This window comes from Panulirus ornatus, chromosome 16, assembly GCF_036320965.1.
Source record: "Panulirus ornatus isolate Po-2019 chromosome 16, ASM3632096v1, whole genome shotgun sequence".
NCBI classification, from domain to species: Eukaryota; Metazoa; Arthropoda; class Malacostraca; order Decapoda; family Palinuridae; genus Panulirus; species Panulirus ornatus.
In genome coordinates, this window is record NC_092239.1 from 18,188,320 (window position 1) to 18,215,008 (window position 26,689).

Here is a 26,689-nt window from a genome sequence, read left to right on the forward strand (position 1 = left end):
TGTGGGTGGGTTGGACCATTTCTTTCGTCTGTTTCCTTGCGCTACCTCGCAAACTCGGGAGACAGCGACAAAGCAAATAAATAAAAAATAAATATATATTCTTTCATACTATTTGCCATTTCCCGCATTACTGAACCTAATAGCCTTGCTCTTATTCACTTTAACTCTCAACTGTGTGGATGTATATATGTGTGTATATCTGTATTGGTTAAAAGTATTCATACTGGAGGGAAAAAGGTACACAGAAGTGCAATAGGATTATGCAGGTAATACATAAAATCAAACTGGGTTGCGATGAAATAAGTTTGAAGAACACTGGCCTATAGCACCTACCACCCTTACATAGAATAGGCAAATCTGGTTAATAATTTCTGTTTAGGATCCTAAACTAAGAATAGTTTATTGTGTAATCTTATGAGAAATGTTATGGCTTGTTTTGCATTCTTCGGAATGACCAATCCTGTAACAAATGTGGTCTTAATTTCTAATAAAAATGGTTGTATTGTTATGCTCCACCTTTTCATAAATCAAAAATTCACAGTGGAAGACAAAAACAATATTAACTGAGCTCTGAGGGTGTTAATTACTAAACAATCTTTAACTCTAAATTCCAGGAAGTTTGTCAAATAAAGTACTGGGTATGGTGAAGGCAAGACAAAATCAACAGGTCAGAAGTTGAATTAACATAGGATAGGTCAAACTTGGCTAATTTTGTGAAGTTATCTGTCCTCCAAACATAATTTTATATATCATTTTCTTGTCCCTCTAGTATTCTGTTTAGGACTCAAGTCATTTCCAAAAGCTGGAGGCAGTTATAGTATCCACAAAGAACATTGGTCGCCCTCATATATTTTCAGGGGTGATACATGACTAAGGTTTATTATGGTTAAGAGCATGTGCTCACAGGGTAAAGTCATTGTACATCCGGCCGCTGAGACGTGTTTCTAACGATGTGAGCACAAGCACCCCGCCTCAGTATGTCTCAGGCTATCTTGAAGAGAGAATATTCATTCTTTACTCTTCCTGACTGCCACTTCATTTTGGGAATTTCGCTTCTGAGCGCTATATTTCTTCTATCTGTGCTTCAAGATGGTTTGCTCTTTTAAAGGAGGAGAGAGCCTGAATTCCAGTACGGAAACAAGAAAATAGGTACAGGCGAGATACCTAGGTGCAGTAGGTGCTCAAAAAACTTAATATCAGGCAGCTGTCTGCTCCAAAATCTCATCAGTGCCTTGCCTCATTATGGAAATCAAGATTCTACGGACTTAAAACTTAGAAAACTTGAGGAACCTTGCCAGTTCCATGCCCAGACGTCAGCAGAGGGTGATGATTGCCAGAGAGAACAAAAATACTTAAGTGAAAATTTGCCAACGTCTTTGAAAAGGTATGGGGAGGTTGACAGTCGAAAAGTTGATTGGGTTGAAAAATATTTCCTCTACTTTTACAAGTTTGATTTATTTATATCAGCATTCTTCATTACATACAAACTTGCACTTAAATACTCCTGTGGTATAACCTTAGGTTTGAAATCTTTTGGACTATGCTGAACTAATTTGTAAAGCCTTTGTAGGTTATTTTTCATATAACTTAAAATGCTAAACTCATATATCTTGAAAGTAATCTATGAAAGTACGAAAGTTTACTTACATATCTTGAAGGTAACTTAAGAAATTTAAGGTTTTTGAAGGCCCCAATTTAGCTACCCTAGTTGATGGTATAGTAAATGTAGGTATATTATCTTTCCCATCGTTAATAAATATTTTTTTTTAACCTAATGTAACAATTTCAATCAGTAGTTATTATGACTAGTTATTTTGACATTCTTGAAATATAACAGACGCCAGAAACACAATCTATTTCAGTCCTATACAATTAATCGTCATATTTTATGCAATGTCTTCTAAAAACCCAAACGTTTTCCTATTATACCAGTTCAGTTCTTCTACCAATCCAGTCCAGTCTGTTCAGTAGAATCGAAGTCAAATATAAAGTTCAATCATCCAATGGTCTACAGCTTAAAATCATTTTAACTACATACGGCATGTCCAGAAGTCATCAGTTACCGTATTCCATGTGAAGTGGGTGTAATATCATTTGTCAACAATAGTAACAAAAATATTTTAATATTCACATAATCAACTAGCCACTTCCCACAACATTCCCAGTGAAAAAAAAGGTGTCCTCATGCGACACTCAAGTGTTGTGTAAAGTTTAACTTTACAATTGGTTAGAGATAGAATAGTGACGCTTCAAATATTAGTGATTGGTTAGAGATAGTTAGAATAGTGACGCTTTTCAAAAATTAAACTCACATAAAATCGCATAAAAGGATTTGTTACAGATAGTAGATACGCATTTCCCCGGCCAGCGATCATTTTAAAGGAATGCCTGGTTTACTGTAATGATATTGTGTTTCTATGTAACGACCATGTATAGAAATAGGGACTGGCAACCCAAGAAGCCCTCCCTACCTCAAACTAACTTTCCTTTAAGTAATTACGGCAGGATTTATCGAGTTCCAACTATAACAAAGTCCGTATAAATAACTTTCGTCGATACATATGTTACATCCGACATTACATTAAGCTTGATAATTACCTGGTTTGGTTAAGTTAGTTAAGCTGTGTTTAAGTTAGGGTATTCAATCGACAGGTTAGACTCTCTGAGTTACTTGTTCCATCTTTGTTACATTCCATTCAAACCCACATTTTCCATGAACTTCAAAACTCACCCCACTTAGTAAGGTAAAATCGTCTGACAGCGATGTCGTCTCGAATAATCAACGTTTAAAGGTTAAATCTATTTATTGGTTCGGATTAAGGGAAAATAACCTCTACCTTTTCATAACCATCAATAATATTGCGATTAACGATAATAAGCCTTACGATAATGAAGCTTTTACCATAAACATCTTTAAAAGAGGTCTAACCTAGCTCCTCGTCGATGTAATTAAGCCACTTATAAATTGTAGTTAATTTTCTCATAGTTAATCAGTACTTAAAAGCTTGCTAAAGCATGGCAAGCTTGCTTGGTATTATTGCCATTTCGGCGGACAGCCAGCGTATTCAGGTTTGGTTTGGTTGAAATCCTACCTGATGTCTTTTGAACGATTCAGACCATCATCTGTATCGCAAATACCTAATTTTTGTGATTTCCCTAAAAGTTGGGTTGGACTGTGTTAGTGTCAAGTGCCCTAAGGGAAAATTTTCACGTTCCTTGGTACTTTTAAGTGTGATATGATCACCGTTTACATTCTACTTGTTTAACTGGTGACCATGATATTCAGGTTTATTATTTCGCAGTGTTTTACACATGCATTTACTTCAATTTATTTTGTAGCCCCCAGTCTCAATTATACACCTAACCTCTCCCCAAAATGTATCGGCTACTCAGGCCTGACATTTCTAGTAATCTACAACTGACCGACCAAAATGAAAACTTAGCTTTCGTCCTGAATCAGTTTTGACTAAGCCGCCACTCAGACGCACTGACACAATAGGGCGTCAGCGGAGTCAAGCTGTAATCTCGGTCGGTCACCTGTAGATTATTAGAAACTTAGACCCTGGTGGGAAAACAGTTTTTTAGGGAGTTTACCTAAGTTGGATGACCGACCTGATTATTTGCCGTAATCCAGTAATACATTTAATTCCCAAATTGTATATACCAGCTTCCGAATTTTAGCTGGTGCGGACGGAATGATGGCACGCTCTTCATATCTTTTGTTTATTGAAGATACATTTGCTTTTCTTATTATCTGTGTTATGTTCTTTATATGTTTCCGACCTTGCTGTTATAATGAAGTATCTACTACTGATACAACACAGTTAAAAACAAGGTCGAAAAATTCACTAATGCTGCAATTTGCTAGTTTTCGTAATCTTTCTTGTCTATTTCTCTAAAATGTTTGGTATTGGTCGCAAAACTTTTATTAAAGAGCTTTGGCATTACAAATACGTTTAAATTATGGCTGGTTAAACAAACATGTCAATCTCACTCAAATTCAGTTAATCATCTTTTTCAGGTTCCGATACGAGTGAAAATATAATTGGATATCAAAGGTTTTGCTGCCCAAGCCATATAATAGACAAAGACTAAATGATCAGTTTGCTTTCGGACATGGCAAAGTGGTAAAACAGACGTGTCCAGAAAACTGCTCGAGGCGAATAATTTTGATAAATTGGACTTAATATAGCCTGAAAAAATGTTTCAAGATTTATGCTATGCTTTCTCCCAGAAAGCCCCTCCCCCTTTTTCTTTGGGGGGGGGGGGAGGATTTGTATGCGGTGTCTTGTTACCAGTCTGCCCCTTAAAACAGTGCACAGTTCTTGCGTCTTCCTCCTCTAATCTTCAGAAAATACAAGTTGCGGTCAATTAACCCGGAAAGTTTTTTCACGAGTTCGTGCGTAGGCGCTTCGTATCAATAACAGAATCTTCTGGTAATGAAGTTCGGCAAAATGTCTGCATATGAAATTTCCGTTATATGAGTATGCCAATTAAACAAAAGTCTCTTGCGTTATATCATGAGTATGCCAATTAAACAACAGTCTCTTGACAACTGTAGCAAGACGAGAAGGCACTAGTTAAGGACACTGGTGATATCTGGCAAATCCAATCAGCCAGTCAAGTGAACTCATTCAACAAATCGCGAAGCAACAAGAAACCAGTTTACTTCTCCCTGCTTTCAGACTCGCCAGTCATTCCTTTCTTTCCAAGGTCATACCTGCTTTGCTTTGCAAACATCTTGCCGCTTCTAGATATATAAAAATTGTTTTGATTTAGTTGTCTGAATACTGTAATTGGTTTATTCGTAATATTTATTAAACCTCACACAATTGTAAGAAGAGAGAGGCCGGGAGTAATGTGTCATTAAAATCGGGGAATAAGATAGTTTATGGCATGTAAGAGGTAATGACAACCTACAACTGAAACAAGGGATCAGGTTAGCTGTCTATTTCCTCTTTGTGTAAACCGCACCCAATCGAGTTTAAATAAAATTCAATATGCGATATAACTTGCATATGCTGGTTATCATAAACGGAAGAAATGGTATTTGTTATATAACATTCTGAGACATAGTAGCAAAATGCAAAAATTTTATTAGATTGTGAAAAAATTTATTTCACGAAACTGAGCAAGATTGTAATATCTTGTGGAATGTCACTGAAATTGAAGCCATAAAGATCCATCTTTTATTTTTCAGCTCCATACAAAAATTTCATATTGTAATATAACTCCCATTTCAATATGGAATTACATAGATTACATTTCACATGGTTGTTTAATTTGTTTATGGATGGGGTTGTTAGGGAGGTGAATGCAAGAGTTTTGGAAAGAGGGGCAAGTATGAAGTCTGTTGGGGATGAGAGAGCTTGGGAAGTGAGTCAGTTGTTGTTCGCTGATGATACAGCGCTGGTGGCTGATTCATGTGAGAAACTGCAGAAGCTGGTGACTGAGTTTGGTAAAGTGTGTGAAAGAAGAAAGTTAAGAGTAAATGTGAATAAGAGCAAGGTTATTAGGTACAGTAGGGTTGAGGGTCAAGTCAATTGGGAGGTGAGTTTGAATGGAGAAAAACTGGAGGAAGTAAAGTGTTTTAGATATCTGGGAGTGGATCTGGCAGCGGATGGAACCATGGAAGCGGAAGTGGATCATAGGATGGGGGAGGGGGCGAAAATTCTGGGGGCCTTGAAGAATGTGTGGAAGTCGAGAACATTATCTCGGAAAGCAAAAATGGGTATGTTTGAAGGAATAGTGGTTCCAACAATGTTGTATGGTTGCGAGGCGTGGGCTATGGATAGAGTGGTGCGCAGGAGGATGGATGTGCTGGAAATGAGGTGTTTGAGGACAATGTGTGGTGTGAGGTGGTTTGATCGAGTAAGTAACGTAAGGGTAAGAGAGATGTGTGGAAATAAAAAGAGCGTGGTTGAGAGAGCAGAAGAGGGTGTTTTGAAATGGTTTGGGCACATGGAGAGAATGAGTGAGGAAAGATTGACCAAGAGGATATATGTGTCGGAGGTGGAGGGAACGAGAAGAGGGAGACCAAATTGGAGGTGGAAGGATGGAGTGAAAAAGATTTTGTGTGATCGGGGCCTGAACATGCAGGAGGGTGAAAGGAGGGCAAGGAATAGATTGAATTGGAGCGATGTGGTATACCGGGGTTGACGTGCTGTCAGTGGATTGAATCAGGGCATGTGAAGCGTCTGGGGTAAACCATGGAAAGCTGTGTAGGTATGTATATTTGCGTGTGTGGACGTATGTATATACATGTGTATGGGGGTGGGTTGGGCCATTTCTTTCGTCTGTTTCCTTGCGCTACCTCGCAAACGCAAAACAGCGAAAAAAAAAAAAAAAATCACAGCATACTTTGATTGAAGAAATCTATGCAGATCCACACCCCCGGCAAACTTACGGCTCACCTTCCAAAGTGGTGTTATCACTAACATAGGAATACCTTTCACGAGATGCGTCATAAGTTATTATAGATAGATGTACAGGTAATTCATGAATTCATCTCCCATTATTCCTTTTACGCAGGTAAATTCGTTTTCTGTTTCAGACAAAAAATTCACTTTTCCTAATAAATTCTTTATTCATGCCTATTAATAATTCTTTCTTAATTCCTCTACTAGAACAATTTGTTGAAGTATCATGCTTTGTTCCGTATTTGTTTCTTTTTACTTTCAACGTTAACCATACCTTATAAACATTTAAATATATCTTCATTTATATTCCATCATTCTCTCATAATTCCCCTATTCTTTCCGCATCTAGTATCCTTATGCACTGAGGCGTCACTGTAACATTGAATTGCATCATTATAATACTACTTGTAGAAGCTTCAAAATTTAAGAACTCTCTTCTCAGTTCATCGCATCTCTTGAGAGGCTTCTCATTTCTTTCACACTTTTGCCTTTATCGTTTAATCGTATCTTAACAAAAACACGCTCACATAAACAGTGAAAATTGGATATAATCCACTAAACTCCTAGACATATAACAGTGATAAACATATAAGAAGTATCCAAGGAGAACGACTTTCGGTCAAGGTTATCTGAGCACTGTGCAGCTGTGGACGCGAAGCTATATTTAGCGCGGGCAAACTCGCTTATCCGGCCTCGCCCTCTCCTCATGACTTTCCTTGGGGTGACCTAGGAAAAGTATCAAGTATACTGTATGGTTTAAATATTATTTCTACTTCCTTTATATCCAATGCTTGGATTTATTTATTTTTTTCTGATATTGGTCTCTGTCGTCTAATTGTCTGGGCGTTGGCAACTCAACATAAGCAATGGATGATGCCATTCAGTTGCAGCTCTGTACAAGGACTGACCTGAAGAAACTTGAGCTGTGTTTTAGTGATAAAGTCAAAGATCACGGTCTTCATTCAAACTACCTCTGACAACATATGTAAGCACTTTTAAATCTTATGCTCTCTCCCTCTCTATCTTACAATATCTATATCTACACACACACACACACACACACACACACACACACACACACACACACACATATATATATATATATATATATATATATATATATATATATATATATATATATATATATGCAAGTAAAGCCACAAGGAAACGGAAATTACGAAGTGTCAAGCGCTTTCGTAATATCTGTCAAGACTGAAAAGCGCATAATTCCTATTTTCCGTTCCCTTGCTTTACCTGCAAATTATGTACACTCTCCTCATGCATACTTTTCGCATATATATATATATATATATATATATATATATATATATATATATATATATATATATTTATTTATTTTTTTTTTTTTTGCTTTGTCGCTGTCTCCCGCGTTTGCGAGGTAGCGCAAGGAAACAGACGAAAGAAATGGCCCAACCCACCCCATACACAATGTATATACATACACGTCCACACACGCAAATATACATACCTATACATCTCAATATACACATATATATACACACAGGCACATACATATATACCCATGCACACAATTCACACTGTCTGCCTTTATTCATTCCCATCGCCACCTCGCCACACATGGAATATCATCCCCCTCCCCCCTCATGTGTGCGAGGTAGCACTAGGAAAAGACAACAAAGGCCCCATTCGTTCACACTCAGTCTCTAGCTGCCATGCAATAATGCCCGAAACCACAGCTCCCTTTCCACATCCAGGCCCCACACAACTTTCCATGGTTTACCCCAGACGCTTCACATGCCCTGATTCAATCCGCTGACAGCACGTCAACCCCGGTATACCACATCGATCCAATTCACCCTATTCCTTGCCCGCCTTTCACCCTCCTGCATGTTCAGGCCCCGATCACACAAAATCTTTTTCACTCCATCTTTCCACCTCCAATCTGGTCTCCCTCTTCTCCTCGTTCCCTCCACCTCCGACACATATATCCTCTTGGTCAATCTTTCCTCACTCATTCTCTCCATGTGCCCACACCATTTCAAAACACCCTCTTCTGCTCTCTCAACCACGCTCTTTTTATTTCCACACATCTCTCTTACCCTTACATTACTTACTCGATCAAACCACCTCACACCACACATTGTCCTCAAACATCTCATTTCCAGCACATCCACCCTCCTGCGCACAGCTCTATCCATAGCCCACGCCTCGCAACCATACAACATTGTTGGAACCACTATTCCTTCAAACATACCTATTTTTGCTTTCCGAGATAATGTTCTCGACTTCCACACATTCTTCAAGGCTCCCAGGATTTTCGCCCCCTCCCCCACCCTATGATTCACTTCCGCTTCCATGGTTCCATCCGCTGCCAGATCCACTCCCAGATATCTAAAACACTTTACTTCCCCCAGTTTTTCTCCATTCAAACTTATCTCCCAATTGACTTGACCCTCAACCCTACTGTACCTAATAACCTTGCTCTTATTCACATTTACTCTTAACTTTCTTCTTTCACACACTTCACCAAACTCAGTCACCAGCTTCTGCAGTTTCTCACATGAATCAGCCACCAGCGCTGTATCATCAGCGAACAACAACTGACTCACTTCCCAAGCTCTCTCATCTACAACAGACTTCATACTTGCCCCTCTTTCCAAAACTCTTGCATTCACCTCCCTAACAACCCCATCCATAAACAAATTAAACAACCATGGAGACATCACACACCCCTGCCGCAAACCTACATTCACTGAGGACCAATCACTTTCCTCTCTTCCTACACGTACACATGCCTTACATCCTCGATAAATACTTTTCACTGCTTCTAACAACTTGCCTCCCACACCATATATTCTTAATACCTTCCACAGAGCATCTCTATCAACTCTATCTTATGCCTTCTCCAGATCCATAAATGCAACATACAAAGCCATTTGCTTTTCTAAGTATTTCTCACATACATTCTTCAAAGCATCCACACATCCCCTACCACTTCTGAAACCACACTGCTCTTCCCCAATCTGATGCTGTGTACATGCCTTCACCCTCTCAATCAATACCCTCCCATATAATTTACCAGGAATACTCAACAAACTTATACCTCAGTGAAGGGCGCAAGTGGGGAGGTGATAACAAGTAGTGGTGATGTGAGAAGGAGATGGAGTGAGTATTTTGAAGGTTTGTTGAATGTGTTTGATGATAGAGTGGCAGATATAGGGTGTTTTGGTCGAGGTGGTGTGCAAAGTGAGAGGGTTAGGGAAAATGATTTGGTAAACAGAGAAGAGGTAGTAAAAGCTTTGCGGAAGATGAAAGCCGGCAAGGTTTGGATGGTATTGCAGTGGAATTTATTAAAAAAAGGGGGTGACTATTGTTGACTGGTTGGTAAGGTTATTTAATGTATGTATGACTCATGGTGAGGTGCCTGAGGATTGGCGGAATGCGTGCATAGTGCCATTGTACAAAGGCAAAGGGGATAAGAGTGAGTGCTCAAATTACATATATATATATATATATATATATATATATATATATATATATATATATATATATATATATATATATATATATATATATATATACACGAGTTTTGGACTTATACAGGATATGAGCAGCTTCCTAAATATTTCATTATCCATATACTTGAAAGCTATTCTGATGATTGCCCATATAAACTTTGACTCCTTCACTATTCTCCATATGTGGGACTCGTGATAAGAGGGATGATTTTGACCCCTATGTTTGTCACACACAATCCCAATGCTTATTTCCTGTTAAATAATAATCGTAACGAGGCCTTCTTTCACTTTGTACCTTCCTTACTCCTTTATATTTGCTTAGGTTGAAATTCATCAACCATGTATCAGACAACTTTGGAGTCTGGTCAGGTCCCCTTGTAAGCTGATGCAATCCTCCTCGCTTTTCAGTTCTCTTATGACTTTTGCATCATCTGCAGCCATATTCAAGTAAGAGCTAATACCTTTAAGTAGGTCATTCACATCATTAAGAAGAGTAACAATCCCAAAACGGAACCCTGGGGCACTCGACTTTTGACACCCAATCATATGGAGATGGCTCCTCTGACGTGTACTTTGTTCCCCTCCACCAAGATAATCTATCCATCGGAGGATACTACCCCTTGTTCATGTCTGGTACTCCAGCTTCTTAATCAGTTTCCCATGAGGGACTGTGTCAAATGCTTTCACACAGTCAAGACAAACGATCTACTCAGCCTACTCTTTTGTCTAATACAGAGCTCCCTCATTGAAAGCTAGGCGGTTGGTTACAAGTGGCCTCCTTTCCTTGAAACCATGTTGCCTCTTGGTGGATCTTATCAAAGAAGGCTGTTCTGTTAAATACATTTCCGGCTAATATCAGATTGTAAAGAAGGGTAAAAATGACGATTTTATTTTGTGATAAGCAGGTATAACTTGACCAGGTACCTTTAATGGTGCTGTCTGGACTTTTGCTTTTACGTTGGACCAATTACCCTAATTACATTTACTGTCCTCTTATTTGCTTGGTTCAGGCACTGTAAAGGCCTGCAGCTGCTCTCATAATAGTACGAATAATGATGGTATAGGAAGTTGGCACATAAATAAGTTTTATCACTTTTTTCATAAACTGCTGTCATTTGTTGCCATCAGATTGCAGATATTTTGTCACCCAAATATTTACTCAGTGACATTTCTTTGCATTAATATTTAATACGTTTGCTCACTGCTTCCAACCCAACCACTCAGTATTTGTTGCTGGCACTGGCACTAACTTTAAACTTTCATTTTGCACAGAGTGGTAACACTCTGGTTATTCGATTTGAAAAATGTATTCCCACTCCCACTGTTTACTGAAACTCTTAAAAAACTGCAGTCTGACCTAATATCCTGCATTTATATCATTTATAGGGGCCTTAGCTATCTCTTTTCGCAGCCCCTCCACCCTAAATCACAAGCTCTAAGGTGGCTTTGGGGATAACCCTTGAAAAATTTGAAGAATTTAAGTTGACTGGGACAGCATTTCCTGCTATCTGAAGGCTGCCGTATAACGGTCGGGGCTAGGGGACCCCCCCTTAGTGGTCTAGGGGGCCCTCCGCTCTGAGTTACGAGGACCGTTTGATTTACCATGCACGTTCACTCACACAAGGTCTTTAGTGTCTAACGAACAGAGTTTCTATGAATCCTTTTAGTTATGAGTATTAGTATATACCGTATTAGATGAGTGCAGGTGTTTATGTAGGAAAAACAAAAATGTACATCACCCTCAAGCATTTGTTTTCCTACATACTAAGAACTCATCCTGAATATGTGAAATCAATTTATTACAACATATACAGAGTGAAGGTAGAGGAAAAAAAACAAGTTAAATGGCGTCCGTGTCTTGCATGCACGGCAGATCAGAGCGAGACGAGTTGTACTAAAGGGGAAGTTTTCTAAGGCGTCTAACGCTGGGGAGGTTGCCTTGCGGAATAGGCTGTAGTCACGTAACCCTGAACCTGAACAACTTTGAAAGTATCATCAGGTTTACCTCAAATGTCGGCATATATATGGTTGTCTTTATACTTAAGGATCATTTTTTTTTTAAATACACATACATGGCAGTCTTTACACATCTCAGAATTAACTAATTGCAATGTTGATAAGATTGTGCATTAGTTTAAAAGCAGAAGGGGTTCTGTATTGGGTAACAAACAGGAGGAAGACTAATGCTTTCATTGCCATGTGCAGTCTAAAGTTCCTTGCCATGACATGACGAGTGCAGATCCTCAAGCAGAGAACCCTTTCATCTGCATCTGTGCCCTCTTTCGATATTTATCAAATAATTTGTTTATATTTCATTCATCAATATGGCGGCTTTTCAGCGTATATTTTAAAAAGTTATTTACATTTGAATTTATACTCTACAATGTTGTGAACACGTCAGTGTTTCAGTTTTATAATAAGGGAACCCTAAACCTCAGTAAAGTTAAACTAAACCTCAATTTTTCTTAACGCATAATTCGGTTTGTATCGAAATGTATGCCGAGGGCATTTGAATATATAATAAACGTTAAGAAAACACGCCACAATTAATCTAAGATGTATTACTATACATTAATCTTGTTGAGAAAGGTTATTCAAATCGTAAAGCTAGCTAAAAATAACAGATGCTACAGTACCCTACCTTTGTCTGTTAATGCCCCAATCTTTTGTACTGTATTCACAATCGTCTTTCCTCCAAAACCCTCCACACGAGTGCTTGTAATCTTATCAGCGTCCAGCGGGCTCCAAGACTAGGGCAAGGTGTTGATCCTCCTTTAATGCTGGGCTTCCTGGCTGGAGCCTGGCCACCAACCTGGGCTGAAACACCTGGAGACAAAGCTCGACTTCGGTGATGGGGACGACTGCGGTCGCTCGCATTCAGCAGCCACAAGTTTTTCACCATCGAATTTCGCACGATCAGTCAAGGAAAGTTTTCGCTCAGCCTAGCTTCCCAATCAAAATTATTGGGATTTTTTCCAATAAAGTTTTGTGTTTATACCTGTTATTTGTTGTAAAAAGACTTAAAAGAATTAATAAACAGGGCTTAGAATCCATGTATGGGAAGACTTTAGAAAAAAATATATAGAAAAAACATAGCTAGTATGTATGTGACGTGACACTAATAATCTTGATTTAGGCTTACAGTAGTATCTGTCAATACGGACACCACCAGCTCACCACAATTTTGTAGCCTAATGACACCATAACCTGCCCTAATAGCAATTACAAATTCCGCTAATAAAGTAAAACTAGGTACCGAACAGTCGCTTTGACTATGGGGATTGACGCGCGGAGCCAGAGATATAATCCTCACACCGTACACTGTGGTCGAGTCACTGCACGCGAGAACTGAGAGGACCCCCGAGAACGACAGATGCGCCGCCTCGTGGAAGGGTTGGAACGAACCTCTGCCGGAAATTTCATCACCCATGCGCGAGGTTACGTGCTCCTGAACGCGTCTCTGATTTAATGCACTTCTAACATTTCTCACCTAGTAATTTATAATCAAACATTCACATAAGAGTATCTTGTCCAAAAGTAAAACGTACAACAGTCACTCACTCCACAAAATTGAGTTTTGATCGAGCATTAAATTAATTCACACGTATCTTACACGTGTGAAAGGACAATCTTCGTATACCCGTGCATCATTATTCTCAGTCACAAGCACTGGCAACTTTACCACTAGATACGCAATCTTCTCAGTATTCTGGTAATTCACAAGTGAGTCATGAGTAGATTAATTCCGGATAAATTTCAAGATGTGAAAATACGATGCATTTTACCGTTTATATATGTGAAAGGTTTACGAACGGGATTATGTAAATCACCAATCGAAAACATTACCTTCTAACAAGCGGCTTCTTGCTAAAAAGCATTTTTATTTTGGATTTATATCTTCATACACATGCTGAAAACAAAAAAACGAAAATTTCATCTTCATTTGAACCACTGTCGTTATCTTATTACAAAATACGCAAACATCCTGTTAAAATTGGCTAGATTAGTAAGTCTATATTTCATAGATTTGTATAAATATATTTCGTACAAGATCGGTTACTACGTAATCATGTCTCTGATCAAAAGTTTGCAGAGTAACAAAGCGTTCAATAATTCTATACCGCTAGACAGTAATGTTGGACAGACAAGCAACCTCCGTCCGAGGGCTGGCAGTGATTCCAGCCTCCCCAGAAGACCGAGTGTACGTGCCAGGTCACATGTCCATCATGTGCTCTGGTAACCATTGTCGTTTCATCAGTTTTGCTTCTGTTCCTACTGCATGTTCCATCTCCACTCTCGCTGAGTGAACGTGCCAAATCCCAGGTGCGCCAGGAATCGATTTATTTTCTCCGTTCCACTTTTTCTATTACCATTTGCGGCATAATGTAATTATGTCAGTTTACCTTTTATGTTTTCCGACAAAGACTACACCGATTTCCACAGGACAATACGAAACATTAATGAGTCTTGATAAATGTCAAGGTGCATTACTTCACAAGAACGCCTTGCTTCTAGATTTCATTATAGAATTCCAGTAGCAAATTCTGTTGTCATAAACCAGTATTTGTCAGTAATGTCGAATTTATATTTCATGCAATATTTCCTGCTTGCACTCATTCAGCGAGTGTTTTATAGTGTTAGACCTCTTTTTTGTGTTAATGCTGCAAAGGGGACATATTATGGGATCAGTCGATTTTCTGTAACGTATAAAATGACAACGTTTCTTATATACATATCAAGAATCATGATCATATGGAAAATCATACATCTTGTATCATTTTCATTTCGTTCTGAAGACCACGTCTCAACCGGCGCATAATACCAAACCGGCAACCCCTTCTCCCAACCATTCCCCGGCCGGCGAGTTGAGGCTTACGCAACAGCCACTGTCGGAAAACCTACCAGACCTTGGGGTAGGTGTGGGCGGTGGGGTAGGGGGGAGGGAGTATTGCATGGACTTTATGTTCACTTCTGGATGTATTGCTTGAGTCTCTCCGTGGTATTTAGACTTCATTATATGAGTTCAAATGACATATTTAGACATACTGCACGAGTGCATCTGTTGAGTAGACCACTAGTTTATGAGTATTTGAATTTGGGGTTTCTGATGGATGCGTTTAACGCATATGTTGTGCACTTCGAAGGGTGTATCCATAATGTGAATTTTAGGTATATACGTGTCTACAACGCGGATGTTCAGCATATGTTGCATCTGCCCTGTTGCAGGAACCTCGGTTGCGCGTAGCACATGCTTCATGTATGTGTATCACGTGCCAGGCGAATGTGCTCACCGCACGGTCAGACGCAAATGATATGAATCTACTTCTACACCTCCATCTACACCTCGAAGCTTTGGGACTCTTTACCTTCTCGGGTCTTTCCCACTAACTATGACCTGGCACATTTTCAAAGACAGGTTTTCACTTCCTTCAAAATTCGTAAATACTTTCCCTTGTCTTGTTTTTTTTTCCTCCTTTCATAATCCTTTCTATATTTCAATTAAGGCCCGGCGTTACTATGGACTTTTCTCCGTGACTGGAACCTTCAATATGAAAACAAATTACTGATATTGCAAGTGCTTTCGTTCTCAGTGAATTATTCGTAGCTTCCACATCGAAGTGCATCCCTACATTACTACTATTACTACTACTAATGATAATAATAATAATAACCTCATTCGATAACAGAATAAATAACATGTCTGTGTATGATGCGTTTTGGTCACTATTCATTGCATTTACAAATGAAGCATAATTATGGTGATCCATAATATGCACTTGTATGTTCATGCCTTTTCATATTTGTTTCATGTATCAATAAAATGCATACGAAAAGAAAGTTTTGGGCTTGTGGGGGTCATCTGCCCTCGAACACACACACACACAAATATGTCGATGGACACACAAATGTATATACACCACGGAGCCGCGTGAGATTAAAGTCCATACCATCCCCACCAAGATGAGATTGGGACACGGGTAAACACAGCAGAAGTCTAGCGTGAGTGTGTGTGTCTTTTAACCTCCGTGTGGCCGAGGTAGCCGAACGCCCTGCCCAGGGGTCGAAGCCGACACGTGGTATATATATATATATATATATATATATATATATATAGCTACCTCGCTGACGCGGGAAATGGCGAATAGTATGAAAGATATATATATATATATATATATATATATATATATATATATATATATATATATATATATATATATATATATCTGTTTCCCATTTTCGAAAGTTAATACAACTTGGGTATGTTTGAAGGAATAGTGGTTCCAACAATGTTGTATGGTTGCGAGGCGTGGGCTATGGATAGAGTTGTGCGCAGGAGGATGGATGTGCTGAAAATGAGATGTTTGAGGACAATGTGTGGTGTGAGGTGGTTTGATCGAGTGAGTAACGTAAGGGTAAGAGAGATGTGTGGAAATAAAAAGAGCGTGGTTGAGAGAGCAGAAGAGGGTGTTTTGAAGTGGTTTGGGCACATGGAGAGAATGAGTGAGGAAAGATTGACCAAGAGTATATATGTGTCGGAGGTGGAGGGAACGAGGAGAAGAGGGAGACCAAATTGGAAGTGGAAAGATGGAGTGAAAAAGATTTTGTGTGATCGGGGCCTGAACATGCAGGAGGGTGAAAGGAGGGCAAGGAATAGAGTGAACTGGAGCGCTGTGGTATACCCGGGTTGACGTGCTGTCAGTGGATTGAATCAAGGCATGTGAAGCGTCTGGGGTAAACCATGGAAAGCTGTGTAGGTATGTATATTTGCGTGTGTGGACGTATGTATATGCATGTGTATGGGGGGGGTTGGGCCATTTCTTTCGTCTGTTTCCTTGCGCTACCTCGCAAACGCGGGAGACAGCGACAAAGTATAATAATAAAAAAAAAAAAAATATATATATATATATATATATATATATATATATATATATATATATATATATATATATATATATTGTCTCTGGGGAAAGGTGAAATAGAATATTGCCCTCGTATTCCCTGAATCCCTGCGTCGTAGAAGGCGACTGAGAGGGCTGGAAATCCTCCCCTCCTGTTTTACTTATCCAAAAGGGGGAACAAATGACTGGGCGGAGTGAGGAATTTTTTCTTCTAAGGCTCAGCCATCTGTTCTTAATACTCCTTCGCTAACGCAGGAAATGGTAATATATATATATATATATATATATATATATATATATATATATATATATATATATATATATTTTTTTTTTTTTTTTTTTTTGCCGCTGTCTCCCGCGTTTGCGAGGTAGCGCAAGGAAACAGACGAAAGAAATGGCCCAACCCACCCCCATACACATGTATATACATACACGTCCACACACGCAAATATACATACCTACACAGCTTTCCATGGTTTACCCCAGACGCTTCACATGCCCTGATTCAATCCACTGACAGCACGTCAACCCCGGTATACCACATCGATCCAATTCACTCTATTCCTTGCCCTCCTTTCACCCTCCTGCATGTTCAGGCCCCGATCACACAAAATCTTTTTCACTCCATCTTTCCACCTCCAATTTGGTCTCCCACTTCTCGTTCCCTCCACCTCCGACACATATATCCTCTTGGTCAATCTTTCCTCACTCATTCTCTCCATGTGCCCAAACCATTTCAAAACACCCTCTTCTGCTCTCTCAACCACGCTCTTTTTATTTCCACACATCTCTCTTACCCTTACGTTACTTACTCGATCAAACCACCTCACACCACACATTGTCCTCAAACATCTCATTTCCAGCACATCCACCCTCCTGCGCACAACTCTATCCATAGCCCACGCCTCGCAACCATACAAAATTGTTGGAAGCACTATTCCTTCAAACATAGCCATTTTTGCTTTCCGAGATAATGTTCTCGACTTCCACACATTCTTCAAGGCTCCCAGGATTTTCGCCCCCTCCCCCACCCTATGATCCACTTCCGCTTCCATGGTTCCATCCGCTGCCAGATCCACTCCCAGATATCTAAAACACTTTGCTTCCTCCAGTTTTTCTCCATTCAAACTTACCTCCCAATTGACTTGACCCTCAACCCTACTGTACCTAATAACCTTGCTCTTATTCACATTTACTCTTAACTTTCTTCTTTCACACACTTCACCAAACTCAGTCACCAGCTTCTGCAGTTTCTCACATGAATCAGCCACCAGCGCTGTATCATCAGCGAACAACAACTGACTCACTTCCCAAGCTCTCTCATCCACAACAGACTTCATACTTGCCCCTCTTTCCAAAACTCTTGCATTCACCTCCCTAACAACACCATCCATAAACAAATTAAACAACCATGGAGACATTACACACCCCTGCCGCAAACCTACATTCACTGTGAACCAATCACTGTCCTCTCTTCCTACACGTACACATGCCTTACATCCACGATAAAAACTTTTCACTGCTTCTAACAACTTGCCTCCCACACCATATATTCTTAATACCTTCCACAGAGCATCTCTATCAACTCTATCATATGTCTTCTCCAGATCCATAAATGCTACATACAAATCCATTTGCTTTTCTAAGTATTTCTCACATACATTCTTCAAAGCAAACACCTGATCCACACATCTTCTACCACTTCTGAAACCACACTGCTCTTCCCCAATCTGATGCTCTGTACATGCCTTCACCCTCTCAATCAATACCCTCCCATATAATTTACCAGGAATACTCAACAAACTTATACCTCTGAAATTTGAGCACTCACTCTTATCCCCTTTGCATTTGTACAATGGCACTATGCACGCATTCCGCCAATCCTCAGGCACCTCACCATGAGTCATACATACATTAAATAACCTTACCAACCAGTCAATAATACAGTCACCCCCTTTTTTAATAAATTCCACTGCAATCCCATCCAAACCTGCTGCCTTGCCGGCTTTCATCTTCCGCAAAGCTTTTACTACCTCTTCTCTGTTTACCAAATCATTTTCCCTAACCCTCTCACTTTGCACACCACTTCGACCAAAACACCCTATATCTGCCACTCTATCATCAAACACATTCAACAAACCTTCAAAATACTCACTCCATCTCTTTCTCACATCATCAATACTTGTTATCACCTCCCCATTTGCGCCCTTCACTGAAGTTCCCATTTGCTCCCTTGTCTTACGCACTTTATTTACCTCCTTCCAGAACATCTTTTTATTCTCTCTAGAATTTAATGATACTCTCTCACCCCAACTCTCATTTTCCCTCTTTTTCACCTCTTGCACCTTTTTCTTGACCTCCTGTCTCTTTCTTTTATATATCTCCCACTCAATTGCATTTTTTCCCTGCAAAAATCGTCCAAATGCCTCTCTCTTCTCTTTCACTAATAATCTTACTTCTTCATCCCACCATTCACTATATATATATATATATATATATATATATATATATATATATATATATATATATATATATATATATATTTATTTATTTATATATATATATATATATTTTTTTTTTTTCAAACTATTCGCCATTTCCCGCATTAGCGAGGTAGCGTTAAGAACAGAGGACTGGGCCTTTGAGGGAATATCCTCACCTGGCCCCCTTCTCTGTTCCTTCTTTTGGAAAATTAAAAAAAATAAAGAGGGGAGGATTTCCAGCCCCCCGCTCCCTCCCCTTTTAGTCGCCTTCTACGACACGCAGGGAATACGTGGGAAGTATTCTTTCTCCCCTATCCCCAGGGATATATATATATATATATATATATATATATATATATATATATATATATATATATATATATATATATATATATCTTTCTTTCTTTTCTTTTAAACTATTCGCCATTTCCCGCGTTAGCGAGGTAGCGTTAAGAACAGAGGACTGTGCCTTTGTGAAATATCCTCACCTGGCCCCCCTCTGTTCCTTCTTTTGGAAAATTAAAAAAAAAAAAACAAGAGGGGAGGATTTCCAGTCTCCTGCTCCCTCCCCTTTTAGTCGCCTTCTACGACACGCAGGGAATACGTGGGAAGTATTCTTAAGCCCCTATCCCCAGGGATAATATATATATATATATATATATTTTTTTTTTCATACTATTCGCTATTTCCCGCGATAGCGAGGTAGCGTTAAGAACAGAGGACTGGGCCTTTTTTGGAATATCCTCACCTGGCCCCCTCTGTTCCTTCTTTTGGAAAATTAAAAAAAAAAAAAAAATATATATATATATATATATATATATATATATATATATATATATATATATATATATATATTGGACAATCACGTTTACTAAATGGCGTCCTAGCTTCGTCTGTTCGATGTATATCAACTGACTGTTATATTTCTCTCTTGCGTCTCCCCTGATGATGTGATTATTACACGAAAGTGCACTTGGGAACTTTTTATGTTTCATTTTCCCCGTGGACTCATAGGAATATCTTGATCACGCGCAAAATTGTGATCTTTCTAATATATATATATATATATATATATATATATATATATATATATATATATATATATATATATATATATATATATATGTGTGTGTGTGTGTGTGTGTGTGTGTGTGTGTGTGTGTGTGTGATCTAGTTCACACTAGCCCTTGTTTTCTTTCTTTAAACGCAGCCAGTTCTATGGCTGCCATCCTCCCCTTCAGCTTAGCTTTCCTTACTTCAAATACAGTTTGAGTACGGGTGCATATCATCAGGCGTTTCTCTAGGTATTTATGTATTTGCGTATGTATATGCGTGCGCGTTTGTGTGCATATGCTTGAAGACATTAGGTTCATCTCACCTTACCCAAAATTCTAAAAATAGAATGGCAAGGGGCTGGCGAGCATAGCGACTGGGTAAAAGCTAGGTACTTCAGTTCTTATATCTTAAGCTCTTTTGAGCACGAAGATACGACCCTTAGGTAGAATGCCCTGGTCTTTGACCTGACTGGTCGTACCGTAGTAATGCTCAAGACTGTTGAAGTGCAGACTTGGGCTGCTTGCATGGCTGAAGGTGACAGTATGTCGTATTGTAGGGTGACTTGTTGGACAAAACAGTGCTCTAGTTAATATAAATCCTTCAGATGATTGACCGGACTTGAAAGCAGACAATAAGTGGGGACGTGTGGGGGGAAAAGATGGATTTACTGAATATTACTAATCCTTGGAACGGAAAATAATCGAAGAGTTAATAACAAATGTATAAAACCAAGATTGGTAAGTAACGAATATTGCTGGTGGAAGGCAACTAAATGCAAGGTTGACGATTAAAGCAAATTTGGATGCAAATATTGGTTACATATAAAAATCCACCACGATACAGGACGAAAAACCGACTGATATATGTGAAAGCAACAGCTTAAGCGTGTGCGAGAGGAGGAGGTTACGTAATCCTGGGCGTGGATGCCTGTGTCTCGCCACCAAGCATTGCTGCATTGATCGACCCGTTTGAGGCAACATGGCGGGAACCGTACTGTAGGGTGGGAAGGCTCTCTTCCTTGTGGTTTGGGAAAGCTTTTTCCCGTGATGTAAAAACCAGAGTTATGTATTTCTGCTGTCATTATTTAAGATTTACGGTAATAGTCCAAAGACCAGAGAGAGAGAGAGAGAGAGAGAGAGAGAGAGAGAGAGAGAGAGAGAGAGAGAGAGAGAGAGAGCAACGATGTGTGCGTTGGTGTTTACAAAGACCAGCAGTATTCCCTTAGCGGTAACGTTCGATCTAGCCTCATCTCAGGTGGATGATCACATCCCCCCAGCGAGTAATCCCGTGTCTACATCACGTATTTTCAACACCTCGTTATGTTTTTCTGCCATGATAAATCATTGAGAATTTGTGTACATGCCTACTGTTTCGTGCGCTGGGCAATAATGATTCATACATTTGCACGATATCTAACTGGCAAACTCTCCCCAACCACGCATGTTAGTAAAATAGAGATTTGCTCTTATCTACGCTTTCATATTAAAGTACTGGGGAAATGTACATACTGCTATGAAATATTATTATTACTTATTCAAAACAACTGTTAAAATAAAACTTTGTTGATGTCAACAAATCAAATGGGATCTTGAGATGTCTTTTAAATTTGAACGGCGACGGTGACCATACTTTTTGTCTATAGCCCATACGTCCTCAGTGAAATAAGCACTGATATTATTTCAGCAGTATATTTGTGACTGATTCTTTTTTTCCTCTACATCTCGTGAGTTCAAGTATCACATTTTCGTGATCAAATAGCTCACCATATATGTTGAGGCCGACAACCTGCATATGAAAAACGTTTGACAAATGCTGTTACCTGACTCCACTTTCTTAAAGCTACATCGCGAGAGAAAAGACACTTCGGCGAGGCTGTATCACCGTCCAATTGCGAGAGTAAAGGTCTCTTAAAGGCAATTCTCACTGTAAAGAAATCCATAATTTCCATGCGGAACCCCCTTTAGTGAATGGGGTCCTGTTTTATATATATATATATATATATATATATATATATATATATATATATATATATATATATATATATATATATATATAATGGTATTATTATCATTATCAGTAGTAGTAGTAGTAGTAGTAGTATATCGCTCATGATCCCAAATCTCACTCTTAGGGATGGTATGTCTTCTCATCGGGCAAGCTGACCCTTCCCAGCTGTGATTATGTACTTTGGATAAGATAGTCCGGCCCCTAACCTTCCATACGGGTAAAGTCAACTCACCATTGTGCCCGAGGCGTCATGACAGGCTAGCGTTAAGGTTGTGCACCATCACAGCTACCACCTATCAGAGTTCTCGGGGACACCTGCCACTGAGGTTTGAACCTTTTCACAGCTGCTTCCTCCCATTCTGCCGACGCGAGTCACTAACAGTTGGGAATGCTATGCACGGAATGTATGTTATGAGTGGTCGTGTGTTTCTAAATATGTGTGGCGTACTGTACAGGCATGTAAACTTTTCCTAAGTAACAGACACGAAACGGGCAAAGGATGCCCCAATCATGGACTTCTCAAGTGAAAGGAATGTGGTGCAAGACACAGAAAAAAGAAATTAATCACAGCTTCTTAGGTGGTGTTTGTACACCTGTCTTGAAGGTGTAAAAGTTGATAGAAGTTGGGAAGATGAAAAGGAAGAAAACTCCACAGCCTTGTTGCCCGATGGAAGAAGTCATCATAACGGCCAATCTTTGAGACCGATCACACAAAAACTATAAGAAGCAGCAGCAAGTTAGAATCACGGGTACAAGGCTAGGTGGTAGCGATACAGGCAGCTCACCACAGTATTGGTGGAAAGAATATCTGTCGAACAAGTATATGGCCGAAACATCACGTCAGACTAAACAGGATTGTTAAAATAAAATCAAGCCTAGAAGTATAAGGCGTGATGAAATAGTCAAGCTCAGATTTTTTTTTTTTTTTTTTTTGCGTTGATCATTTACAGTAAGTGGTTTTCAAGATAAGCTGAGGCGTCTCTTATGTGTGAATGTGAATCTAGCGTTTTTACTTTAAGGTAAAGCTGACTGAATGGGAAATCTCTCTTCAAGATTTCTTTGATATCTCCATAATATAATGTCTGAGGCTTTCTGTAGTGTTCTACTTATGTATTCGTGTGAGCGTGCTAGCCCACTATGCGTCTCTTCAAAAGGCATTCAACATCCTACACCCAAAGCCTTTGATCCTTGGAGTGCAAAATGAAACATATCACGGACAGAAGTGACAGTCCATTCATGGGAATGATAAGTGATGGCGAGGATGTAGAGGCAATATCCAGTTTCACTAGAAACCACAAGTAACAAAGTCACGACACAGATCTAACAGAAAAAACATAAACTGTGAATCTGCATGCATCACCACCAGAAATATGAGAACAAATATATACATATCCGTTGTCATTATAATACAAGTTAACTTGAGTTACGCTGTACGCCATTCAGTTTTATCATTAAGAAATACCTGAGTCTGTAAACACGTGATAAGACCCCATTACTGATAAACGAACCCAACACGTAATGCTCACTCAGAGAGATTAGCCAATGATTATAAAACACCTTACTTCTGTGTACTAACCCTATGTGGCGAAATTGAGAGGGGGGGGGGGGATGAAGCTAACTTATGTAACCCTAGTTTAACTCCCATGTATTCCCATCTAACAACTAATACCAACAACATATACCTAGGGTGAGGGTGGGTGATGCCACATCAATTCTGACCAAATATCTAATAGAAATAAAAATACCTCAATTTCCTTCCTTGTCACTTATGGGTGCCAAGTTGGCAGCCATGTAAGCTCGTGCATGTATAATATATATATATATATATATATATATATATATATATATATATATATATATATATATATATATATATATATATATATTACGGACTGAAATACGAAAGTATCCAACAAACAATCATTTGGAAACAATCCTATTGCTGAGGTAGTACTTCAATTCCACCCTTACTTGCAGTAGAACATTAATTTGACGTTGACAAGTTCATATCCGTGGTTTCAAGACTAATCCTCACTTCTGATATCTCTCGAACTGAATATACTTCCTCTCAATTCTGTCCAGGGCAACATCTCGGAAAGTGGAAGCGGTAATCCGGTTAAATTCAATGGTGCGAAGACGCAATTTCTCCCTATATGACTTTCTAACTGGTTTCCCTATGTTTGATTTTAAAAATCCGCAATTCATTGCAATAACAAAAAAGTGCTGGACAAAACCATAGATAACATTCCATGCTGAACACTCCATTTAATCATCACTAAGTTTGTTTTCCAAAACCTAAGGTAATTATAATTCATATAAGCAGCCATTTCATAAAATCAAACTTTTATTCGCTCTCGTATTGAGCAGTTAATGGTCCAGCTCTCTATTGCGAAACTGAAATAAAAAAAGATTCATCTCTGATTTTCCACTCATTTTTGTACCACGTGGTTTTTCTTTTTCTAATTATTACTGTGGCCACGGTTTTCCTAGGTTGCGTGTCTCTACCACTACGGCCTGGACCCGAGGCACGTATCTAGTTACTGTTTCACCATTCCTGTATGAAAACCGGCCACTTAAGGATTGACCGTTATGATACCTAATTTCTTCGTACTATTATGCAGTAAATTTCTCATCCATTTGTCTATCATCCTCTACCCTTTCTCCTTTTAAGAGAAAGATCTATAAACACCTGCGGGAGCCCTGATTTAATTTCAAAATTGTTTTTCTCTCACTTTTTCCCCGTCACCCAAGACGGCTTTAAAAGAGACATGGTTTGACCATATCATGTCAGTCACTAATACATAGTGCTGTTCCCTGTGGGGCGGGGTGGCGCCGAGAGTGAAAAAAGGCGAGCAAGTATGAATATATACAAGTGTGTGTGTGTGTGTGTGTGTGTGTGTATATATATATATATATATATATATATATATATATATATATATATATATATATATGTACATATATACATATATACATATATATATATATATATATATATATATATATATATATATATATATGCAGACCTCAAAACCACATCACAACACCGTAACATCACAGTAGCAACATCAAACATGCAGCACTGCGTTACACAATCTGCACAGAAGTCTTCACTCACTCCTTTAACTCCAGACAGGCATGAATCCACCTCACACTCTCCAGTCATCTTGAATGGACACTCGACACTTTCCCACTGAGCAAAACACCAACTATTCTAAGCATCACATACGACACAAGACACACTTCCCACAACAGTAACATCAACAAAAAAGCATCCTACAAATTAAATGTCCTCAGAACACTGACCGACACCAAATTTGAACAAGAAAGAGAATCTATTAACAATGTTTCTTGTACAAAAAAAAAAAAATCATTTGGTCTTCCACCCTCGCAAAAGCATGAAAAAAACAGCAAACCATACAAAATAGTGCACTCCGAACAATCACTAGCTGCTTTGCATCCATGAACACTTGTCATCACAGTTTAAACAAAGACTCCTCCACATGTGGTCCATCCTCAACATGTTAGACCCTTAATTCTCAGCAGCAACACTAAAACTCCAAGAAATCTAAAAAAGCAGACAAACCAATCTCTGATTAACCACCAACCCCCAAGTACAGACAAAAAGCTTACCCCCTGCCCTGTACTTCAGCAACCTCTACTCACAGATCCCCCCACCATTAACAAACATACCTCTAACAAAACACGAAAGCTCTCAAATAACCCAACAAGTGCTATACATCTGACCTCTCAACTCGGTCTTAAACTCTAGCCCACCAGACTTACACACCTATCAGAATCTACACTCCCCAGGCAAACATGAGTCACTCTCTCCCTCCCATCACTACAAACACCGTTTAAAGAAATCCAAAGATCCTGCATACCAACGATGCAACTTCCAGAGAAAACACGAGTATCTGCTGCTCAGTTGCCCTGCGCAGCTAACGCATAGCAACATACACATCACAATACCTGGTGGACCTGATTAGCTAGCTTCCTGAGTGCTACAGAAGCCTCATAAGGATAGAAGGGACACTCCTGGAATATATATATATATATATATATATATATATATATATATATATATATATATATATATATATATATTCCTTTGGAAAAGAACTGCTATATTTGGTACAGTATATATAAACACTGTAATGGACGAGGAGTAGCATTACGTCGCACGTATAGAGTGGACGTGACAAATGGCCGGTCGATGTCTTTCACGTTCTTAACTTCCCTGTTACACTTTGTTGCCACCCACGTACCTTAGCAACACTTATAATGCACTTGGCAACAATATTTCGGATATTTGGAAAGTGAAA

General features: G+C 39.1%; 1 protein-coding gene across 12 annotated transcripts in view; it reads right to left on the reverse strand.

Annotated features, from left to right (window-relative positions):
* The window catches only part of Ldh (Lactate dehydrogenase), a 114,662-nt gene that overhangs the window by 80,395 nt on the left and 7,578 nt on the right, over positions 1–26,689 (reverse strand). Inside the window, exons 1-2 of one of the 12 annotated variants that reach the window (XM_071671386.1) lie at positions 13,176–13,299; positions 12,561–12,917 (exon numbers count right to left, since the gene is read on the reverse strand). The exons of 3 other annotated variants lie outside the window; for them this stretch is intronic. The gene's annotated coding sequence lies outside the window, so the exon portion shown is untranslated. Of the gene's footprint in view, positions 1–12,560; positions 12,939–13,096; positions 13,300–26,689 lie in introns of those variants that run through there. 8 more of the 12 variants (XM_071671377.1, XM_071671378.1, XM_071671383.1 and 5 more) reach the window with 8 other exon arrangements.